At 32.3% G+C, this 8,659-nt stretch overlaps 1 non-coding gene across 1 annotated transcript; it reads right to left on the reverse strand.

The window, feature by feature from the left end:
- Positions 1 to 8,326: 8,326 nt before the first annotated feature.
- Positions 8,327 to 8,398, reverse strand: TRNAD-GUC (transfer RNA aspartic acid (anticodon GUC)). The gene has a single exon. It is a non-coding gene; the product is annotated as a tRNA-Asp (tRNA).
- Between the last annotated feature and the right edge of the window lie 261 nt (positions 8,399 to 8,659).

Here is an 8,659-nt window from a genome sequence, read left to right on the forward strand (position 1 = left end):
TCTTTGATCTTTCGTTTTTTTGTCTTTTAAACGATTGATCTTTTATTTTAGACATTGAGTTCTAAATGTATAAGAAAAATCTCTGAAATTAGTTCGTTCCGAAGAACATGTCCAGTACTTGAAGTTGTTAGGATTCATCGATAATCCATCAGGAATGCAAAATTCTGAATTTGGATGACGAATTTGGTCGCAGTCACAGATTACACATTTAGGAGAATTTGCTACAAAAATATAAACTCAAATTAGCAAATCAAATTGAACAACTAAATAGAAAAAAAAACAAAAAGAAGTAATAAATTAGGGATAAGATGCAAAAATACTTCTAATATTTACATTCAAGAGCAATTTTACCCCTAACGTCTAAAATAATGCAATTTTACCCCTATCATTGGGGTCAAGAGCAATTTTACCCATAACGTTGACAAGTTGGATCAATTTCACACATCATTATAAATCACAGATATTTTGTTCCTTATTTTTCATCAATTGCATATCCGTTGTTTCTAAAAAAAAAAAAAAGATTTCAGCTTTTTTTTGTGATTTAATAACAGAATTGGAGATTAAATTTTTTAAAATTTGATGAAATATTTAAATTTTTTTATCCAACTCGTACAAAATACAATATATTTTTTAATTATTATTTTATTTTTTTCACGTCTGGTCATATGTTTGTGATTTGTTACTAATTAATGATAAAATAAAGCAAATATGAAGTGTAGATGAAAAGATTAATTCCTGAAAAGACAATTTAATAAAGGCATAACACTCGTTTTAACCCTAAACTAAGACTTCAAAGTTAATTAGGACCTTATACTATCAAAATCATCAATTAAGTCCCTGAACCAAGCAAAAATCATCAGTTGAGTCTTTATGCTATCATAAATTCAGAAACTGTGACTATTTGACATGGACTGTAATGATCTCTGTATTGGCTCAAAATAGATTTGGAGAAAAGAGTCTGAAAATGTTCAATCGAATGATTTTCGATGAGGACTCAATTGATGAATTTTCTTAGGATGAGGACTCAATTAATAATTTTTACTTAGTTTAGACACATTATTAATGATTTTGATAATTTAAGGTCCTAATTGACTTTCAAACTTCAGTTTAAGGACCCTAATGGGTATTATGCCTTTAATGAATTATTTCTCAAATTGATCCAATTTATCAACGTTAGAGATAAAATTGCTCTTAGTTGTCAACGTTATGGATAAAATTGTACAATTTTAGACGTTAGGAGTAAAATTGTTCTTCACTGTAAATGTTAGGGGGTATTTTTTCACCTTATTCCGAAAAATTACCTGGAGGAGCATTCACATTCTGGGATATAGGAACACATGACAACACCTTAAATTTCTTTGGAGAATGTTCATTTAAAAATTGAAGCACTTCAGCAAAATAGTAGTCCGTACACATAGTACCACTACGAACACAAAAGAGCTTAGCATTGAAGTTGAAATGAAACCATGTAGCAATAGCATTTTGATCTCCAATATACTTCCTCTCACACCATATGAAATCACTTAGTTTTTCAATATAACCCTAAAATTGGAAAAACAAAATAAACAAACGGTCAGTTTTAAGAAAGGTCGTAAAAAATGTTAAGCGCTAATTGGACGGATAGGATAGGGATGCAAGTGGGGCGGGATTCTCTGTCCCCGTCGGTGACCTGCTCCGACGGGAACGGGGAATCACCGATAAGAATCCCCATGGGACGGGGATGGGGATAATTTTATCCCCGTGACGGGCATGGGACGGGGATGGGGAATGGTATTCCCGCCCCATGGGGAATCCCCGACGGATCCTCAATTTATAACATTTAACTTAAATTAAATAGACTTATTTTTAAATAAAAAATTAAATGGGATAAATAAAATATTAGTCAATGACTAAATGGATATTTTTTCTAACCTAAACTAAACTAAAGACGTACTATCTCTGTCATTCTTTCGAACAAAACCTAAAATTAAAAAGAAAAAGAGAAAAGGAATATATACTGGTTTTTTTAAGAATACAAATGATGATTCCCACGGAGATGGGGATGTGGAATAGGAAAAAAGTGTTTTCAAAGGAGGATTGGGATCCCCGCGGGGACGGGGAATCCCCGACTAGTCGGGGACGGGGATGGAAAATGCATTCCCCGTCCCGCCCCGTTTGCATCCCTAGTTTTAAGAAAGGTTGTAAAAAATGTAAAGCGCTAATTGGGCGAATAGGACCTTCGAGGATTAATCGGGAATTAATCAGATTTGTATTTTTTATTTGTTAATCAACAAATTATTATATAAATTCAATTAAAAATGCATATATTTGTAACATATAACTTAAAAATGTGGAAACATCAACATTTCAACAACAATATTATTGAAACAAGGCATAATTAACTCCCTCAACTTTACCTGTTTTAAACATCAAGCCCCCGATCAATTATTTTTTCATATTAAGCCCTTGATCATTGATTTTGTTATGGATTTGGCCCTTATTTGACTTTTTCATCGAGTTTGGAAGAGGAGAAAGATCGATTCGGCAATTCTAATGCTGAAAATCGCAAAAAGGGAGACGAGAAGATCGGGCTTGGAAGAACCTACTGGAAATTGATTTCTGTAATTTTTTTTTTTACTTTTTGCTCTCTACTATCCTAGTCAATAAACTCTTATTTTGATTTGTCCACATATATAGATTGAATCTCCCTAAGAATACGTGTCGCCCAAACTCGACGAAAAAGTTCAACAAGGGCTGAATCCATAACGGAATCAATGATCAATGACTTAATGTGGAAAAATAATTGATTAGTGGCTTGATCCTTAAAACATGTAAAGTTCAGGGACTTAATTATGCTTTTTTCTTGAAATAACTTGAAAGTGTATTGTAAAGTAAAAAATAAATTCACAATAAAAAAAATGATTTAGTTCATCGTCGCTTAGCCGGCGCCTAGATAGTCTAAACAGTCTAAGCGGAGCCCTAGCGGCTAAAAATCGATTAGGGGAAAAAGTCCTAGAGGGACTAATCAGAGAAAACCGGACGGATTCCCGATTTCGAACGCCTAAGCAATCCAGGTGGCCTTGATTTTTAACAGTGATTTTAAGGAAGATAAAAAGTAGAAGGGAGGGTATGTTGAGGAAACAAACCTCTCTTTGCTTAAGGATAGACTTTGAAAGATATGTTGAAATCTCTCCAAGCCTGAAAACATTCCAACAATACATAAAGATCACACATAAACTACATGGGTGCAAAAATATCCACAACGTTTATAGTTACGAGTAATTTTATCTTTAACGTCTAAAATGATACAATTTCACTTCTAAGACTGGCATGCAAGAGCAATTTTACCCCCTAACGTTGGCAAACTGAGTCAATTTCAGAAATTATTATAAAACACAAATATTTTACTCTTTATTTATTCTACACCAATTGCATATCAGTTGATTTAAAAAAAAATCATAGTTTTTGTGATTTAATAATAGAACTGGGGGTTAATATTTATAAATTCGGTGAAATATTTGAATTTTTTTAGTCCAACTCGCACAAAAAAAACAGTATATTTGTTTAATTTTTTTTACAAAAATTACATATAATCATGTATTTGAGTTCTGTTACTAATGAACGATCAAATGACGCAAATGTGAAGTGTAGATGACCAAAATTCATGACTGAAAATACAGTTTGATGAATTATTTCTCAAATTGACTCAATTTATCAACGTTATGGTAAAATTGCTCTTGGATGCCAGCGTTAAGAGTAAAATAGCTTCTGACTGTAAACGTTAAGGGTATTTTTGCATCCTATCCCCATACTACGTTTCTGAAAATAAATTCCAAAAAAGAACAAGAAAATATATTACCTTTGCTCATGGATGTTAGGATTGTCACCAGGCGGAGTGGACTGTCTTTTCACTGGAGGAAGCTTTTGATGAACGTGGTTACACGGGTTTTCAGTCACGTGTTCCCCCGACCGAAAAGTCGGGAACATCACGCGCTTTTTTTTTCCAAGTGGGATTTTCTCCATAACCCTTTGAATTTACCAAATCAATCACCAAACAGAAACTACAACTCAAAATCATAGCAAAAGAAAACAAAACCTAAATTCCGCCATGACAATAGTGATTATAAGAAACAACTCACTCCGTTCTGAATTATATGTTAGGCATGGAGAAAAAATTTGAATTACAAATCGTTTTTACTAAAATTGACTCATTTTCTTCATTTTGCTTTTGCTAAAAATTCTCCTTTGATAACGAATCTTGGCAAGAATATAAAAAGTTTATGAGAGAAGATTGCGCCACTTTACAATTTATTTTTTAATTACTAAGGAGATTATTATAAGGTAGTATAATCTTTTTAAGCCTTATTTAATGATTTCTTAATTTATAAAATTTTTTATATATTTCAAAACGGAAGGAGTAAGAAATACAAGAAAGTCAAAGAGAAAAACTAAAACAAATATTCCTTACCCAAATACTTCTGCATTATCTCTTCTTTCTCGTTCCATCTTCAATGAGTTTAAAAAAAAAAATCGAGTGCAAATTCTTGTTCCTCGGGCGAATTTATAGAAATCTCACCACACCTTGCTACTGGAGTTTCGAACGTTTTTCATTAATGCTAGTAGTTATGGTCATTAAAGAAAATATGTTATTTTCCGCTATTTAGATAGATAAACAGTTATCTGGTGTTTGATAAAACTTAAAATTAAGTTTTAAAAAATAACTATTGAATTTTAAGAGTTGAATATCATTAATGTTGAAAGTATTAAATGATACACATGTTTTATAAATACTAAGAATAAATATTTGTTTTAAAAATATTAGTTAAATTTTGTAACTTACCATAATAAGTGATTTTATGACTTAACTGAAATATTTAAATTGTGTTATCAAACAAACTTAAAACCAATAAATAGTTTAATGTACTAATTTTAAATATTGAAAGTCGTTATCAAACAAGACCTCACTTGTACGGCCAAAAAGTATCAATACCCCCTCGTTATTCCAGTTTTGAAGGACAATGTTATACAGTGGTCATGTTTGGTAAAGAGCGTTTTGGGATAAAAAGAGCGGTTTTGACCAACTTTAGAGGTTTGACCACTGAAACCGCTAATTGGAGTGTTTGGTGGAGAGAGGTTTGGGAGAGAGTTTTTGGATGAAAACGCTAATTTAGAAAAAGCTCTTTTTCAATTAGCGTTTTGCAATATTAAAATTAATGGACTTCTTTAACCCTAATAAATAGACTTCCTCTTCTCCTGCGCCAAAATTAATACCCTTATTCGCCTTTTTGCACAAACCGCTATTATCAGTCAGCTAATTTTTATCAAACAGGTCTACACAAACAGCTAATCAAATCAGCTAATGTAATCAGCTAACAGCTAACAGCTAATGTAATCAGCTAATAGCTAACTCCCAAACAGGGCAGTGTATAAATATATATCTATAAAACCTGAAAACAATTGCAACTCCAAAATTTGCCATGTCAGCATATTTGATGACGTGTAAAAAATGAAAAATTAAATATTCCTTGTTTTCTAAAAAAGTTTAGCAGTTACGTTTTTCTTTATATTAATTACTTCAAAATATTTTATTGTTCATTAGTTAACTGTGGTTATCATTAATTGAGAACACGTTAAGTTTTATTCATTAATTAATTAATTGTATCATTAATTGAGAAAACGAAAGGTTTTATTCATTAACTAATTGTACCATTAATTGAGAAAAGGTTAGACTAATACATCACCAGTTCCATGAACTTGTCTATAACAGTAGATTGGATTCCTGAACTTTGCAAGTGTCTCACCAACTTCCTAAACTTATCAGCTCCCTACGATAAAAATTTATTAACTCCCTGAACTTTGTAAATGTCTCACCAGCTCTCTAAACTTGTTTATTCTGTGACAACTAAATACAAAAACCATAATACTAACTCGGGTTAAGGTGTAAAAATACTCCTAACGTTTTAGGTCAGGAGTAATTTTATCCCTAACGTCTAAAAGGATGCAATTTTACCTCTAACGTTGGAAGCCAATAGCAATTTTACCTTAAAAATAGTGTCTGAAATTAACCCAAATTATCAACGTTAGAGGTAAATTTGCTCTTGGCTTCCAATGTTAGGGGTAAAATTGCACCATTTTAGACATTAGGGGTAAAATTACTCCTGACCCAAAAAGTTAGGAGTATTTTTGCACCTTAATCCGAGTTAGTATTATGGTTTTTGTATTTAGTTGTTACAGAATAAGCAAGTTTAGAAAGTTGGTGAGACACTTGCAAAGTTCATGGAGCTAATAAATTTTTATGGACAAGTTTAGGGAGCTGGTGAAACACTTGCAAAGTTCAGAGAGCCAATCTACTATTATGAACAAGTTCAGGGAGCTGATGATGTATTAGGCCGAAAAGGTTTTATTAGATTTGGATGGTGACTCTAAATTGTTTTCAAAATCACATTTTCAACATTTAACCGTGTTTCCACTCGTGATACGATGAATTCTTTTCTAGGTGAAGAGATTCCCTGGAAATATCGTGTGCTCACAATAAATTTAACCGTAATTTGTTATCGTCTCCTATGATAGGCCTAACTATCAACTTGAGCTTTTAGTTCAAACGATTTCATGACAGTATCATGTTCGCAAACTCAATGCTCATAAAAGATCGAGACTCAAGGTGACCTCCTCTTTTTTCTTTTTCACTAATCATGATAATAAGGAATAAGCTACAAAGGTAGCCGTAAAGTTATCGAGATAGATCAAATTTAGCCATTACATACAAGATAGTGTAGTCTTAAGTCTAACGTGTTCCAAACGGTGTGATTCCAAGTCTTATTAATAAAAAATGAGTTTTTTTTATTGTGCAATTTCATGTTCTAGCCACCCTTTAATCTCCAATGTTCTGGCTATCAAATAAAAGATTGAAATTGCACATTTTTTGTTAATGAAAAAACTCATAATAATGCTTGAAAATGTACTATCTTGTAAATATTAGATTTAAAATGGCATCGTGTTGTACGTAGCTAAATCTGCGTTCCTTCCATAATAATTGGACAAATTTGTATAACAACAACAACGACAATAATAATAGTTACAAAAATTAGGAGATGTTCTTCCTCCCTTCTTCACATATATTATTGATTTGGCATCTTCTCGAGATGGAGATTTACTTCTCTATTCAACATTGATTCTCGTACTGCCCTGAAAATTACTTTGATGCCACCACTACAGTAATATCATCGGTGTTGGAGCTCCTGGTCAGTCTACTACTACCGTCAGCATCCATCATGCCTCGTCTTCTCCTGGTCATCTTTCTGACAACGCAGTAAGACAGCAGGCTCCTTGAGTCTGGGCAAACTCTAAACTACCAAATCCACCAAAAGTTTTCTTTTTTATCTCAATTTTTTCTCTATTTCATAAATCATACTTCTCTGTCTGCATAGTTTCATAGTTTTCCTTCTTTACTATCTCGAAGCAGACTATTGCTTCATCCTTCTTTTGCATTCTTCTCTTTGATCAATCGACCAGATTAGGTTCTTCCCCAATTCTTTTTTTTTTCTAATTTTCTAATTGTGGTCGTTGTATAGTCGATAGCATATCCCAGCCATCTTCCTCTTCAATCCACCCTCGGGAAAAAAATAAATCAGTTTCGAAAGGATCATTAGTAAATAAAAATCCAACCTTTTCTTCTACCATTCGACTTTTCAATGGCTTCTCTCTCTTTCTTTCCTCTATTTTATTCTTCTTCCATTCAACTTTCTATCACCGATTGAATTCTAATTCCATAAACACTAACCCTAATTTCGTCCTTGTCCTTTTTCCCTAATTCCCAGTCTACTTCTCTTAGGGCTCTTAATCTTTTCTTCAACTTGGCCTACGGTGATGGCTTAGGATTCGTTTGAAGTCTTTGGAGCTTCCAGCTCCATGGTTCATCTACTCTTTTATATACGTTGGCATTATCTTGTATTGCATTACTCTAAGTGGGTTCAACCAGAACTATAGAAATAAAGTAATTTTTTATATATATAAATCTATGGAAATATAAACTAAACAATTACAGTATTGTTAAATAATTTTTTAAATATTTAATTCATATTATATATATATAATATTGATAATAAATTATTAATTGAAGAATGTCTAGTGGTAAATCACGTATGTATGAAACCTAGAATTCCAAAGTTTAAATCTCTTGTTTTACAAAAAAAAAAAAAAAAAAAAAAACAAGCGGGTGATTTTTTCCGTCATAGATATAAACATTCCGTTTTATTTTGTTAATTTCAGAATCTATACAAATTTGACATTGCCGACGGAATTCCGACGAAATGTCCGTCGGTGATCTTTAGAAAAAATTCTGCAAAATCGCCGTTGCCGGGGATCGAACCCGGGTCACCCGCGTGACAGGCGGGAATACTTACCACTATACTACAACGACTTGAATGTTCAGTGTATCACAAAAATCTAATTTAAAGCTAATAATCGAAGTGAAACCTTTATGGAATTTCTTGCAATTAACGTGAAACTTTTTTTTTTTTAATTGAAAACTTTTTAGAACTCTAGGATTTAGGTAAAACTTTTACAATTGAAGTAAAACTATGCAGTGGCCGAGCGAGTCCACGATTTAAGGGCTCTTTTTCCAATATTTATTTTATAGTATAATTTTAATATTTCAAAATATCTGGACTGGTTTGAATTG

Source organism: Euphorbia lathyris, chromosome 7 (genome assembly GCF_963576675.1).
Source record: "Euphorbia lathyris chromosome 7, ddEupLath1.1, whole genome shotgun sequence".
Taxonomy (NCBI): domain Eukaryota; kingdom Viridiplantae; phylum Streptophyta; class Magnoliopsida; order Malpighiales; family Euphorbiaceae; genus Euphorbia; species Euphorbia lathyris.